Genomic DNA, 12,203 nt, shown 5'->3' with positions numbered 1-12,203 from the left:
ACAGCAGTGATAATTACAGATTCTCTTTCAGTATGTACTGCACTTTCTGCGACAACAAATTTAACACTCATTCGTTTGTTTAGTCACCTAATACCGGCAAACTTACAAAAGTTCAGTTGTTATGGGTACCAGGACACCGCGGATTAACTTTGAACGAAATGGCTGACTCATTAGCCACAATCGCCCTGAGTGGACCCTTCATCCCAATTTTACCAGATACGGCTTACGCGACAGCATTGAGATTCAGAAGTGCTTGTTTGCAAAGCGAAATAGGCAAATTCTCATTGGATAAATTTAAAGACTTCGCACATCTAAGATATGGCTGGAATAAACAATGGTGCTTATCTCGCCAATTAGAAGTTTCATACACCAGATTAAGATGCAGGATTCCGCAATTGAATTATTACCTACATAAAGCTGGCCTCAAGGCGTCCTCGTTATGCATGTTTTGCAATGAAATTGAAACAATAGACCATTTCTTTTTATTTTGTCGCCGCTACTCTAATCAGAGAAAAAGATACCTTGTAGCGCCATTTAAGAAGTTAGGATTAGCAATGAATGTTCCAGAAATTTTATCATTTGGCGGCACTTTGTTAGGGTATAGCCACAGGGATGTCTGCTCTGCTGTGTTCGATTACATCAATGAAACAAAAAGATTACCGTGTTAGTCTATTTATCTCTGTCCATAATCTTGATTCGAAATCTGTTATTATTTATCTTAGAAACTACCGAAACGATAGTCTGTTCGCTTGCTCCTTCAGCAATTACATTTTTTAACCTAAATTTAAAGATGTGTTTAGTATAATTAGTGATTACTTCAAGCATCCTGCCGCCCGGTTCCTGGCCCATCCCCCTTTGTGGGTGAGCGCCATAAAGACGAGGACATCATCATCATCATCATCATCATCATCATCAAAATCACAGCTTTGCTGGGATAATGGCATTGAAGAATATAGCGTAGTCGTTTTCGCAATCACTTCTTGCGTGGTGACGAAGTCTGAGCAGTTGATGCTCCTGAGTCGCAATTCGTAGCAAATCCTGAGAAATGACGCACACACTTCAGCGGATATTCGGTTTCTAATGTCGATGAGTGCAGAGCGCCCTCGATGCGGAGCGCTTTCGATTGTCCTCTTCACTTCAGATTACGATTGAAACTCGCGTTCACAAATAGGTGACCTGACCTGCAAAACGAGGCGCCATGCAGAGGTTTTCCCCGAGGCCGAGCCACGCATCTGAAAGCCTTTTTCTTTTATGTGTGAAGAAGAAGATGCGCCTCCATCCAGCAGCATCGCCAACGCTCGGCTCGCTCGGCTCGTGTTTCGGATCGCCGCTGTGCCTCTGGACGCTTCTTCTCGCTTGCTTGCCGCTGACGACCATTACGTCTTTCAACGACCAATAAACCTCTTCACATTTGATGGAGGGTGCTGTTCATCCCCGTCGCTACACCCTGGAGCTGCGTAGCCGGACGCTACCGCCGATCATGACTGACCACGCAAACCCACCGGCGCCTTCGTCCCTGTCCGTCACCTGCACCGGGCTTCCTCGGCTCCGGGACCCAAAGGTCTTCAGCGGTGCAGATGAGACCGACGTGGAAGACTGGCTTGACCACTACGAACTGGTGAGCGCGCATAATAAGTGGGATGACCCCGACAAGCTAGGCTACGTCATATTTTATCTGACTGGCGTCGCCGAATTGTGGTACAACAACCACAAACAGAACATCCCCACATGGACCGTCTTCAAGACGTCCTGCTCTGAAGTATTCGGTCGACCAGCTGTCCGCAAGCAGCGCGCAGAGCAACGCTTGCGCGTCCGCTCACAGCAGACTGGAGAAAGCTTCACAAGCTATATTGAGGACGTCGTCGACCTTTGTCGACGTGTCAACGACACCATGCCCGAAGCTGACAGGATCAAACAAATCCTGAAGGGCATTGACGATGGCGCATTCCAAATGCTCTTGGCTAGGAATCCGGGCACAGTTTCAGAAGTCGTCAGCTTGTGTCAGAGCTACGACGAGTTGAAGAAGCAGCGCGCTCTGACTCGGCAGCCTCCACGGGGTGGCGAGTCGCTGTGCAGTCTCGACACCATGCCTGACCATTCGACGTTGCTTCAGCAGGTTCGAGACTTCGTCCGCGAGGAAGTTGCCCGCCAACTTTCCTTACTGCCTTTTACTCACGAGCCTACCACCCGTCTGCCCACCCCGCTCCGCACTGTTATTTCGGAGGAGGTTGCCCACGCTGTTCCCTTGCGCGCCGCGAGCCGCCTCCATCCAGCCCTGTTCACTACGCGCGTGCATCGGAGCCTGTGGCCGCTCCTGTCGCCTATGCGCAAGCCGTGCAGCCTGTAGCCGCGCCCCTCACGTATGCTGACGTTCTGCGTAGGCTTCCGCAACCACCTTACACTACGCACTCGCAACCCACGCAACCGCCTGTCTATCCTTCCACTTGGGCAGCACCGACAATCGCCAATCCATGGAGGACGCCTGATAATCGACCGATTTGCTACGCCTGCTACACTCCTGGACACGTCGCCCGCTATTGCCGCCGTCGCCCCCAAACTTTCGGCGACCGTGCCCGGTCGTCGCAAGCCGGAAGCCAGCCCTTCCTCCAATACGTTCCTGGCCCATCACCGCGCGATGCCCCTACTCACCGCCCTGACTTCCAGCCGCAGCGCTCACCATCTCCTCGGCGGCGATCGCCGTCCCCCATGCGTCGCCGGCCCGGACCCTCCGACCAGGAAAACTAAACGCCGCAGTTCAAGAGGCAAGAACTGCGCCATCTCCGAACTGTCCAAGCCCTCACTCCTCCCCAACTAACGTGGTCGCCATAACTGTTGAAGGTGTTCGTACTTTTGCCCTTGTGGACACCGGCGCCGCCGTTTCTGTCATAGCCGCTAATCTCTGCCGTGTATTACGAAAGGTAACGACGCCGCTTTCGGGACTGTCGCTCCACACCGCAAGCGCGCAGCAAGTGACGCCTCTCGCAGCCGGCACTGCAAGAGTGGTCATTGAAGGCAATCTGTACATCGTTGAGTTCATTGTCCTTTCTGCCTGTTCGCATGACGTCATCCTCGGGTGGGACTTCCTATCCCGCCATAATGCCGTCATCGACTGCGCACGCGCCGAAGTTGAGTTTTCCCCATTGTGTGACGCCCCATTACTTGACGCTCTTCATCAGCCGCCCAAGCTGCTCGTTCGTGAGGATACCGACATTCCGCCTGGCACTTTCGCACTGGTCCCTGTTTCCTGCAACGCCCACACCGACGCTACAGTCTTTTTCACGCCGTCCGATGTCTTCACGAGTCGTAGAGCTCTGCCGCTACCTTTCGCAACGATTGACATCGCCGCCGGCAGGAGCAATATATTCGTCTTGAATCCGCTCTCTGCACCTGTCACGCTGCTTGCAGGCGAATGTCTCGGCCGCGTGGAAGATCTCGACTCTTCGTCTTTGGTTGACGTCCCGGATGACTGCTGCGACCCACCAAATGCCCTGTCGGCACTCGGGGAGTCATCCAGTGATATATTTTCCAGTGCCATCGCCGATACCCTCACCCCTGCCGAACACGCTGACCTACTTGCTCTTCTGCACGAGTTCCGGAATTCTTTCGATGTGTCGCAACCTCAACTGGGCCGCACGTCGCAAGTACAACATTACGTCGACACCGGTTTACACCAGCCGCTGCGCCAAAGACCATACCGCGTCTCCGCTGAAGAGCGCCGCGTCATTAACAACCAAGTCGAAGACATGCTTCGTAGAGACGTTATTTGACCATCGCACAGTCCCTGGGCGTCTCCTGTCGTACTGGTGCGTAAGAAAGATGGATCTATCCGGTTTTGCGTGGACTACCGTCGTTTGAATAAGATAACCCGCAAGGACGTCTATCCTTTGCCGCGCATTGACGACGCCATTGACACCCTTCACGGAGCAGAATTCTTCTCGTCACTGGACTTGCGGTATGGCTATTGGCAAGTTCCTATGGCTGAAGCCGATCGCCAGAAGACTGCGTTTATTACACCTGATGGCCTATACGAGTTTAACGTCATGCCCTTTGGACTTTGTAACGCGCCTGCTACTTTTGAACGACTTATGGATAATACACTACGTGGTCTAAAGTGGTCTATGTGCCTGTGTTACCTCGACGATGTCGTGGTTTTCTCCCATGATTTCCCTACACACCTCCGTCGCCTCAGGCACGTTTTGACTTGTCTGACCAACGCTGGCCTTCAGCTTAACCTCAAGAAATGCCGCTTCGCTGCCCGGGAGCTCGTCATCTTAGGCCACATCGTGTCCAAACAGGGCGTATTACCTGACCCTGCAAAACTTCGTGCAGTCGCGGAATTCCCTAAGCCCACGACCATGAAGGAACTTCGAAGTTTTGTAGGTCTATGCTCCTATTTCCGGCGCTTTGTTCGCAATTTTGCATCCATCATGTCACCGTTAACCCAGCTTCTTCGCGGCGACGTGAACCTCTCCTCCTGGTCCTCTGCATGTGACGTAGCCTTCGCTACACTGCGCCGCCTGCTCACTTCCCCACCTATTCTTCGTCACTTCGATCCGACGGCTCCTACCGAAGTACACACAGACGCCAGCGGGGTCGGGCTTGGCGCTGTCCTCGCTCAACGAAAGCCCGGCTATTCCGAATACGTCGTCGCCTACGCTAGTCGCACGCTGACGAAAGCCGAAACGAATTACAGCGTGACTGAAAAAGAGTGTTTGGCTCTGGTGTGGGCGCTTGGAAAGTTCCGGCCGTACTTATACGGCCGCCCGTTCGATCTAGTAACCGATCACCACGCGCTTTGCTGGCTCGCCACGTTGAAGGACCCTTCTGGCCGCCTAGCGCGATGGGCACTTCGCATCCAGGAGTACGACATTCGCGTCGTATACCGCTGCGGACGCAAACACTCTGACGCTGACGCCCTCTCCCGCTCACCTTTACCGCCAGATCCAGCGTGCGCAACCACATGCGTCCACCCTTGTCATCTCTCGATCTCGACTCCATTGCCACCGAACAACGTCGTGACCCGTGGATCGCTTCTCTTCTTGATTATCTATGTGGAACATCCACCATTCCTGTATCTCGATCCCTCCGTCGTCAAGCTTCCCATTTCACCATTCGCGATCAACTGCTTCATCGCCGCAACTACGCTGCCGATGGCCGCCGATGGCTACTGGTCATTCCACGCAGCTTGCGATCACAAGTATGCGCCTCTCTTCACGACGATCCGCAATGTGGCCATGCCGGGGTGTTCAAGACATACGAGCGCCTTCGCCATCGCTATTACTGGCGCGGCATGTACAATTTTGTGCGGAAATTCGTGCAGTGCTGTCCTGACTGCCAACGACGCAAATCGACACCTTTACGTGCGACCGGCGCATTGCAGCCGCTTCCATGCCCTGCCAAGCCATTTGATCGCGTCGGCGTTGACCTCTACGGTCCCCTTCCAATGACCGCAGATGGCAACCGGTGGATTATCGTGGCTGTCGACCACCTGACACGCTACGCCGAAACTGCCGCTTTGCCTAGCGCTACCGCTCGGGATGTCGCCTCTTTCATTTTACGTCACTTTATCCTTCGACATGGCGCCCCTCGAGAGCTCCTTAGTGACAGAGGCCGCGCTTTTCTCTCGGAGGTCGTCGAAGCTCTGCTCTCGGAATACCACGTCATTCATCGGACAACCACAGCATACCACCCGCAGACTAACGGGCTCACGGAACGGTTTAACCGCACCCTGGGTGATATGCTGTCGATGTACGTCGCATCTGACCATACCAACTGGGACCGTGTTCTCCCTTATGTAACATTCGCATACAACACCGCGATACAAACAACTACCGGATTTTCGCCTTTCTTTCTCCTTTACGGACGCGAGCCTTCACATACTATTGACACCCTACTTCCCTACCGTCCTGATGCTTCCGAGTGTCCACCTGTCTCCGAAGCTGCTCGACAAGCCGAAGAGTGCCGCCAGCTCGCCCGCACGTTTACCTCGCAAGAGCAGCAGCGACAGAAAGAAAACCGCAGCACTTCACTTCCAGACCCTAGCTATGCCCCAGGGTCTCTCGTATGGCTCTCTGTCCCATACCAGACTCCGGGACTCTCCTCGAAGCTCGTTCCAAGGTACGAGGGCCCTTACACCATCGTGGAGAAAACCTCTCCAGTTAATTTTCTTATCGAGCCAGTTTCTCGATCGGATGACATGCGCCGGCGTGGACGTGACATCGTCCATGTTTCCCGCCTCAAGCCGTACCATGAGCCTCTACCTGAAACTTCTTAGGTCGCCAGGATGGCTCCTTTTTCAGCGGGGGCGATTGTGAAGAAGAAGATGCGCCTCCATCCAGCAGCGTCGCCAACGCTCGGCTCGCTCGGCTCGTGTTTCGGATCGCCGCTGTGCCTCTGGACGCTTCTTCTCGCTTGCTTGCCGCTGACGACCATTACGTCTTTCAACGACCAATAAACCTCTTCACATATGCAATGCAAGTGCCTAATTCATTTTCGGAAGGCGTAAACACGCCTTAGCCGCCATGTTTTCACACCGCATTGTCCTGCGCCAGCGGCTGCGACGTCACCAAAATATTGATCATTTGGTTAAATCGAGGCAACAAGAAAGTATCCAAAAAGTCGCCAAGTAGCCAAAACGTTTTTTGCTGCCGCCACCGGCCTAAAAAAAGTAGCCAAATTGGCGCTAAGCAGCCAATCCTGGCAACCCTGCTATTCACAGGTGTGCTATGGTTGTTGACTGGACATTACATTCCGAGGCATGGCACGGACAGAAGCAAAGAATTGTTTCCCGTGGGCGCGCACTTATAAATCAGCTTGACTTTACTAGCGCAGTTTGTGAGGACAAGCGCCGAAAAATCATGGTCGATGAACGTAATATTGGCCGGTGGAAAACAAATCTCACACGAACAAATGAAAATAAAAAAGGTCAGTTTAGCTTCTGTGCACGATCACCTTCGCCAATAATATATTTGCTAATCACGATTGACCTCGGCGCACGTCCTTGCGATCTGCTCGGTGCACGCATCGGTAGTGCCCTGTCAGTATACGAGTTCTTACGCATAACTTCGGAACGCTGGAAACGCGGCTTCTTTTGTTAATAAACAAATACTACATAGATGAGTAGAAAGTGTGCGAAAGTTGGTACTCGATGCACCTTGATTCGCCCAGAAAGACGCAGATGCAAATGGCAATGTAGGTGATGTAGGCTTGAGCGATGAAAAAAAAAGTGAAAGTATAGGCGGTAGCGGGGGCACTGTTGCTTGAGCAGAGGTGAAGAGGGAGCGCGCATTCCGGCCGGGCTCGTTAAGCGGATGGTGTTGCACATCAGGCGTTCGTGTCTGCAATCCGAAGTACGGCTTCGAGCTCGGGTTCATGAATTCCTAGTGTCCACGTGTTGCGCGCCGCTCTGCTGCGTGCACGCGCTATAACGCTATTCGCTCCGAGTGCTACTCGACGATTCGCCCTGTTCCGGGGGCCAAATTCCGCGAGCGGTCTTCATTCCGCTGCCTTTCTCTGATCGGTTGAGTGGCCGCGGCCTCGCTGTATTCGCTGTGGCAGGCGGTGCGTGTGCCTTAGCCTACTCCTAATGCTTACAGCAGGAATGAGCCGCCCCACTGAAGCGTTCGTATGTACTCAATATAACAGCACGGTCGGCTTCATACAATCAGCCGCGGCCAAATTAGTGCAGCTCTCGTCACGGGACTATATATGCGCCTCGTGATACGCCAGTGGAATCGCTACTACATTGTTTTTCAGTAGCAATCGACCCCAGTATACTGGCGTCTTTCTGTAGCGAATCTTTTATTCGCGCAAAAAGAAAGAAAGCGAGGACATCGACCAGAAACGAAATTGTTCCCCCCCCCCTCTTTTTTGACTGAAGGTGGCTCCGCTTTCTATCACGCTGCGGGGCATTAGTGCGAAGAAGTGTAGACAGCGTCGATAATGGTGACAAACAAACCGTAATAAGAGTTGCGTGATGTCGACTGAAAGGTAAAGTAAATCGCTATCAAAGTGCCTAAGCGGAGACTCGTATATTACGAATGAGCGCTCGCACTGTTCAGAACACTGTGCCGTGAACAGCCAGTAGCGATATCCGGTACAACCTTCCCACATTCACCCATACCTTGTGACGACATTCACGCGACAACGCGCCGTCAATGTCATCCAGCTAAAACACTTTAGTTCTCTTGCAATGCCATTTAATATCATGTAGCACAAAAGGTGCGATGTGACATCAGCATAAAAAGAATCGAGCGCATTTGGCACCGAGTGAATACCTACACCGACATGCTTCGTATGTCGGGGCAAACGAAAGAAGATCCTTTGTGTTTATAGCAAAGATGATGCAAGCTAGGTCGTTTCGGGTCATATCTCGAAAAGAGTTCATTCACGTGACGTCAGTGCGAAAGCAGAACTCCGGTTACTGGAAACTGTGATTTCAATTTCTACAACTCCGTTTTTTTTTCGTCTTTCGTTCATCCGACCATGTATCAGCCTCTATGAGGCGCTCATTTCGCTCCCTTTTGTGCGTCTGACGCAAGGGGACAGCGAACCACCCTCGCGTGTAATAGCAAGCGAGAGAAATTTAATCTTGAAGCGTCTGGAAACCCGAGTGGCGAAAGCCTTACAGCAGACAGAACGAAATGAACCGTTCATACGATCGGGCGCCCAATATCACAGGCAGCATCGCATGTGTACGTTTCACTTAGCGGGTGTGTGTGTGTGTGTGTGTGTGTGTGTGTGTGTGTGTGTGTGTGTGTGTGTGTGTGTGTGTTTTGTTACTACAGCGTATGACTATCCAATTTGTAACTGCAGGACAAGAAACGATGAGGCTGGCGACTGTAAGCATCGAGCTATCTCTCCCCTACCTTCTTCCTTCGTGAAAAGAAAACTTCAAGTAGGAAGAGGGGAGCTGAAGCTTAAACTGTATCGCATGGTGTTAGAACGTCAACAAAGAGCACTGCTGTACCTACTAGACGACATAAAAAAAGCTTTGGTCGCAAGAACTGTTTGTCGTTTGTCTGCACCTACGTAATTGTTTCAGCGTTTATGACGGTTGGCCGCAGAATGTGTTCTCGCAGACAGGGGCCGGATTCACGAATAGTTTTTTTTTTTTTCGTAAGTGCTTTGCAATCGGGCTGTCGCAAATTTCCAGCTCCAAGAGTGGCTGGAATTTCATCTTGCGAACAATCTTAGCGCACAGACCCAATTCATACAGGCTCGAATTCATATTCGCTCGAAAGGCTTAACTAATCCGCCGTCCACGGCAGACATGGTACGACGCGGAGCGCGCGGAAGAGTTGGGCCGCGTGCGTCAGCAGTCGAGGCACCGAAGGGCGGTGGAAGGCGCGCCCTAATAGTAGCGGGTATTGATTTCAACCACCGCGGCCGGCTGTGCGTGTAGGAAAGACATTGTTCGCGTGGCACCGCGTCCGTTGGCGCTGTGCGGGGCGGACGTTTCCGTGCCTCGCTGACTGCGCTGATCGCTCGCGTGACGCGCTCAGGGGTGCGCGAACTTGCCAACACACGCGCGTGTGAGCGCGCACACGCACGTGCCGCTTTGGCCCCTTTCTCTGGCACCGCTATTCTTTGTTCCTTAACTTCAGTCACATCCAGAACCCGAAAGTAGGGCATCGGAGGGCAGGAGAGACAACTTTCTTCTGTCCTGTGTCGCTGTTTGTTTAAGCTTCGGGTTCTGGCCGGAATCGGGCTCCTGTGGGAGTCTCCGCAAACTCCGGGCTCGTTACGTGCCCGCTCGTACACTGTGTTGCCTTCTATCAAATCGACGTGGCTACATCCGCAATAGCAGCTCTAACAGGCCCTTAAGAGAGTGGGCAAAAGAAGGTTTTAACGCAAGAAGGAGGTAACCGTGCCTCCTAAGCTGTGCTATATTTAGGTGCGCGCTAGCGTTGACAACACCGGGACAGAAGAAGGTGCTATACGTTAATGGCCGTACACCAAGAAGCGGTTCTCAGCCTGAAAAACAACGGGGGCTTGTCTTACTTTAGTGATTGTCGCTGATGTTCATGAAAAATGTTGCATTTAGTACGACTTTGACGCTGTTTTATTTATCCCCAGGAGAATAGACTTTCTAGCAATTTGCCGTATGAAGATTAATGCTCACAGGAAATATCTTTGCTTAGTTAACGTCGCTGTGCAAATGTAAACATTGAAAATGCCGACATTGTTAGTAAATAATTCCTTACGAGCCTCGAAGAACTCTGTAGTGATTGAAGGACAGGTGTGCCCTTGTTTATACTTTGCCGCCTAACAGGAATGGTATTGATAAGCAATGTATCGATAAGCACTAGACTTCTCTGTGGGCTAGATGATATAGCGTACCTACATGCCCACGCGCGCTGTTTGGTTGGGATGGGCCCGACTTCAAACAAACGCGACCACATTCCCTACACCCTAATTTAAGGCTTCGAGTATGCAATCGGGACTGCTCCGAAGAGACGTGACCTTTTTATGCGGTAAAGTTGGGCGTGGCCTTCACCAATGACTACGCCTTCCGCATAGGAATGGCCGACACCGCAGCCTGTGACGACTGCGAATGAAGGGGAACCCATCAGCCATATTCTATGCCAGTGTCCGCAGTAATTTTGCTACAGACGCTTACTTAACGGTGTGCTCAACGAATTCAACGACTGACCTCTATCGGAAGAGGTAATATTGTGTAATATTCTTGACTTCATATACGATAAGGGTGCAGGGAAAACGTCATTGTGGTTTTGGTATCAACCAGACTCAGTGAACGCTCGTAGTACTTCCAGTTTGTTCCTCTCCTCATTTCTACTTTGTAATAATCGCTTCCCCTAGGCCATGTCCAGGGTAACAAAATGAAGACATCCCTCTAGATAGCGTCCGTGTCGAAATTTCTAACAGAACGTCTCTTCCGCTCAAGCGAGCCACACAGTCAGGGTATCACGCACAAACGCCCTTACGCAAAAACACTGCTTACGACGTCATGATCCATGGCGCGTGCCTTCGGGAAGTTCTCCAATTAGAAGCGAGAAATACCGCTTCTGGAAATGCGCCGTGTATCGGAATAGGAAACAGAGAAGAAAAAAAAGGAGGTGGGGCACGCGTCACGTGAACGGGATGCGTCCCTCGGCTGCGGTACATTGGAAATGATGATGACGACAATGGTATGTATTGGAGTCTTCTTTGAAACTGGGCGGCGACAAACAGCCACTTATCCTGCTTGATCTAATCAGGTTTTACTACATCTATTGCGGGGAGAAGGCAGAGAGAGAGAGAGAGAGAGAGAGAGAGAGAGAGAGAAAAGACCGTTATGCTCGAGATTCCTAAGGTCCTTGGGTGGTGCCCTTCTGCGTGGTCCCACTGGACACCGCGGCTCACTGGGCCTGGTTGAGAGTCGCCTATTGGTTTTCCAAGTCCAGTTCGGTGAGCCGTGCCTTCCATGAGCACCCCTCAAGTTACTTTCGTGTGACATGTGCGAGATCGCCTCGTCTGGGCAATCGACGCAACTGTATGTCGAGTGTTACGTTCTGCACACCATCAGGGCAGGTTTTTGTATACCGTTCGAGTAGGTGGAATTTAACCGCGTCAAGTGCGGATACGTGTTGGTTTGTAGGCAGCGCCAGTCCCTCGGTTGCTGTCCTCTGAGGTTCTTAAGGGGAGAATCGTGTTGTCTTCTCGTTAGCTGTTGATATTCCAGCACCTGCCTGTTCGTGGGTCGCTTCCCACTCCATTGGAGGCTGGGAGGCGGAGTTGCCTGCCGCCCGGTTGATGACACCTCGGGCTGCGCAGTCCGCCTCCTCGTTGCCCCGCTAGCCGGTGTGTCGTGCCCTGGGCACCAGACTAGGAACGCTGCTTACATCACCCATCATACTAAATGTTATTCTACACTTCGTTTTTTTTTTTTAAATTATTCACTTACAAGTTACTGCTTCCTTGTTTGGGGTAATACCACAGTATCAAACGTCAAGAGACCTGTCGCCTTGCAAAATAAGATATTTCGTGTTGTTGCGATCGCTTCGTATAAATCACCAGTCCACCATACTTTCATTGGACTCAGTAATGTCTCTGTAAGACTATTTTTCAATTACAAGTTCGACAGATTTTTTTAGAAGCGCACATGTAAAGAAGCGTCTCTGTCTTTTTTTTTTTTTTTGTCATTGGGACACTCATAAACCGCTGTTCGTCATGTGATGTTTGGAGCTGCCTTTCTTTCCTCT

At 51.6% G+C, this 12,203-nt stretch overlaps 1 protein-coding gene across 1 annotated transcript in view; it reads right to left on the bottom strand.

Moving 5' to 3' along the window:
• The window catches only part of LOC119372175 (dual specificity protein phosphatase 22), an 89,509-nt gene that overhangs the window by 54,974 nt on the left and 22,332 nt on the right, over positions 1-12,203 (bottom strand). The window lies entirely within an intron of this gene.

Source organism: Rhipicephalus sanguineus, chromosome 1, assembly GCF_013339695.2.
Source record: "Rhipicephalus sanguineus isolate Rsan-2018 chromosome 1, BIME_Rsan_1.4, whole genome shotgun sequence".
Taxonomy (NCBI): domain Eukaryota; kingdom Metazoa; phylum Arthropoda; class Arachnida; order Ixodida; family Ixodidae; genus Rhipicephalus; species Rhipicephalus sanguineus.
This window is presented reverse-complemented; position numbering and strand designations above follow the sequence as displayed.